Source organism: Crocuta crocuta, unplaced genomic scaffold (assembly GCF_008692635.1).
Source record: "Crocuta crocuta isolate KB4526 unplaced genomic scaffold, BGI_CrCroc_1.0 scaffold1192, whole genome shotgun sequence".
In the NCBI taxonomy this organism is placed as follows: Eukaryota; Metazoa; Chordata; class Mammalia; order Carnivora; family Hyaenidae; genus Crocuta; species Crocuta crocuta.
The window spans coordinates 134797-138302 of record NW_027531292.1 but is presented as its reverse complement, the minus strand read 5'-3'; the positions used below and the strand labels follow the sequence as shown (position 1 = coordinate 138302).

General features: G+C 63.5%; 1 protein-coding gene across 6 annotated transcripts in view; it reads right to left on the bottom strand.

The window, feature by feature from the left end:
* Positions 1–3506, bottom strand: part of MOB2 (MOB kinase activator 2) — a 53697-nt gene that overhangs the window by 11793 nt on the left and 38398 nt on the right. The gene's annotated exons all lie outside the window — the stretch shown is intronic.

Genomic DNA, 3506 nt, shown 5'->3' with positions numbered 1-3506 from the left:
CCCCCCCCCCCCCCCCCCAATCCCATGGCCGAGCATCCACCTGCTTGGCAGATTCTCCACTCTGCGTCTAGGCCCCACTGACCCCAACCCCTCACCTGTGCTCTACACGCACACCTGCCCGCACCTCACGCTGACTCACACCCAGCTATGACCACAGATGCTGGGCCTCGACCCCGCGTCTAGGGGGCCCCATGATCACACGTGTAGGGATGGGCTGGGCTAGAAGCCAGTTGCCTGAGCACCTCTCTGCCCTGCCATTTAGGAGTCCTGTCACCCAGTGATCGAGGACAGCACGCACGTCAGAACCGCCACGCAAGGAGTGGCAGCAGGAACAGTGCGGTACAGGAGGCCGCTGGGGTCGCTCACAGGCCGCTCACAGACGCTGCCTTGGGAGGGCGTGGCGTCCTCCTGCCGGCAAGTCCATTTCCAGGGGAGCCTGGGAGCCCCTTCAGGCCAAGTCTCAGACGGCCGGGCAGGCAGCCCCGGGAGGACGCGGGCTGTGACCTGCAGGGTCACAAGGCCTCGGCCTCCTCTCCCTTCTCACCTGCTGCTGTCTGCACCGGTTCTCCTGCAGCAGACAGGCAGACACACAGCACGTCCCCCCGGTTCCACTGTCCTCACCATCCAGGCCTGGCTCGGGACCCTGGACCTGGGTGCAATTTGGGACGACCCTTCTGCCAGGCCAGCAGGCGCAGACTTCTGTGGACACTGGCCAGGGCCCTCTTCCCCTCAGTCCCACAAGCAGGCAGTACACGACGGGCTCTGACCCAAGGTGGCGGCAAGAAGGCACAAGCCTGTCTGGGGCTCGTCTAGGGACCCACAGGGCCTCCGTGCCGGCAAGGCCTGTGCAGGAGGGGCCCGCAAGCCCAGCCCCCACAGGGCCTTCCCACCCCAAGCTCTGTCCCATCCGCTGCCAAGACACTTGGCCCCTCTGGCCAAGAAGTGGCCATGACCCAGCCCCACTCCTCTGCCACGAAGAGCAGCGGGCCCAAGAGTTCAGAAAACACCTGCCTTCAGGCTGCTCTATGCGACACCGTGCTGGTCCCTGCCCTCTGTCCCTGTGGCCACATCAGTGGAGAAAACACCCTGTGCTCCCCATCCCGCGGGCACTGGGCTCTGGAGCAGGCTCTGTCCAGCCACGGCCCAGAGGTCTGCCCAGGGCCAATGGCTGGGCTCCTCCCCCCGGCTCTCCCTCGTACTGCTCGCTGGGTCCCCCGCAGCTACAGTGAGAGGCTGGGGCCCGGCGCGGAGCTGCACTGGCAGGACCACATGGGGGACACAAGGCTTTGGCCCGCCAGGGTCTGCTGGGACCTCAGGGAAGAGACCGGCCACAGGCACAGGCAGACAGCCCCCAACACTGCAGAACCCTGCACATTGCTCTGGGTCTAGCGGGTGTGCTCCGAGTTTGCGTCATCCATTTGGGAGGGGCCCAGGCCCCGGTGAGAACATCTTCCCAGTGTCTCTCCACCCCAGTGGGTGCCTGCCCACACCCTCCCCTGCTCCTGGCACCAGTACTGCCTCTGCAGGAGTCCCCACACCCCACACATGGGCCCACATGCTTGGCCTGACATACTTCCTGTCCGAGGTCACACCACTGGTCCCACCAGGAAGGCCCCTGAGGTTATTCAGTGTGGCCTGGCAGTGACCTGGCATGCCATGATGCCCGCCCAACAGACTGGGGGGTGTCTGCCAGCCACAGGACAGGAGTCTGCCCTAGGGACGCAGACATACCCTGAGGGACCCCCACGTGCCCAGGAACCCCTGGGACGGCTTGGAGCTGAGGGAGCACTGTGTGCGCCATGCCGATGCGACGCGCAGTCAGCTCAACAACGCGCAGGGCTGGCCCCACAGGCAGACGCAGGAGTGCCCTGGCTGGCCCGGCCCCACCGGAAAGGAGCAACAAGCAGCTGTAAGATTTGAACACGGGAGGCCTCCCCAAACCCTCAGCCACGCTGGGGCAAGGGGCTGGTAGTCCCCGGACACAGAGCAGTGCCCCATGAGGGGGCAGAGCCTGGGGAGGAGAAGGGCAGAACAGAGGGAGACCCCCTTCTTCCCTCAGAGTCCCGCTCGGCCTACTGTCCCCCAGTCTGGGCCCCGAGGTGCTCACTGGACGCTCGTATCCCGAGACAGCCAAGATTGGGCTGGGAAGGAGGCGGAGCATGTGTAGGAAGGGACACCCGTGGGAAGTCACGGGAAGCACAGAGACCCTGGAGGAGGGGCACAATGAGCAGGGCAGGCCTGTCTAGAGGCAGCCTCATGGGATGGAAGTCAAAGGTCTGGGGGTGTGGGGGGACAGGATCACAAGGAACCTGTGGCATGCAGAGGCCCCCCAGGAAGTGCTGCACGGAGACAGAGACTGTGCTGACGGCGGCCTGGGAAAGCAGGGGCACCCAGACAGAGCAGCGCAAGTGGGCGTCTGCCCAGCCCACCGACCGCTCCCCGCCCCCCACTGCAGGCTTGCACAGGAATGAGTCACATGGGCTCAGAGGCTCAATTCCCCAGCCCAGGCTTGACAGATGCCACAACCTGGGGTGGGACGCTGGGGGAAGCAAGGGCAGCCTCTAGGCCAAGCACACAGGACGTACCAACCTCCTTCCTGGGGCAGTGGTGAGGGCGCAGGCTCATCAGGGACGTCACTAACAGCCCTGTCACCCTGCACGGCCAGGGCACAGACGGGCCCACCATCGGGGCCAGACACACAGGGGGCCTTCCTCACTACAAGCCCCTCAACCCTGGGACTGGTAAGAGCCCCGGAGCTTGGCAGCACTGCCAACCCTCAAGACTGTGATGTGGCGGGCCTGACGTGGGGCCTGAAAACCACTCTGACATGTGCGACGCCCCTCCTGGACCGCGTTCTTGCTGGTCTTCACTGGCCCTGGGGCCACCGTGTCCCTTTCCTGTCACGGAGCCTTGGAAACCAAAAGCTGGGAAAAGCCAGCTTATGATTAAGTCCCCGCAGGTCACGGCCAGCCTGATGCTGCAGAGAGGGACATGCAGGTCGTTTCCCTCCTTGGTTTAACTGCCTGGCAGTCCGCACCCCCAACAGAGCAAGTCTTCCCAAGCCTTTGTACCCCTACAGAATAAGAGACCCGCTTCCACACGTGACTTGCTGTGGAAGAGGAGGGTGGAAAGCAGAGGTGCCCAGAGAAGGTCGGAGGCACACACGCACTCAGGTTCCGGAACTTACCAGTCACCCCGCGATGGCCACCAGCAGTCACACCCTCTCACCTGTGAGGCCTGCTTAGTTTGCTTACAATTAAAGACAGAATAGAAAAGCAAGAGGGACTCATTTTCAACTTTAAAAGTTATGGCCCACTGAAGTCTAAGGCAAAGGTAAGATTATTATGTTGAAGGAAACAGGATTTGAGTCTCCACTGTGACATATTCCGGGCATGGACTCTGGCCGTGCTCCTGACCCCTGAGAGTACAGAACAGCCCATCTTCGAGGGTCAGGAAGGCCACTGAGGCTCACTGGGCATGCCCCCCCCCCCCACCCGCCCCCCGGC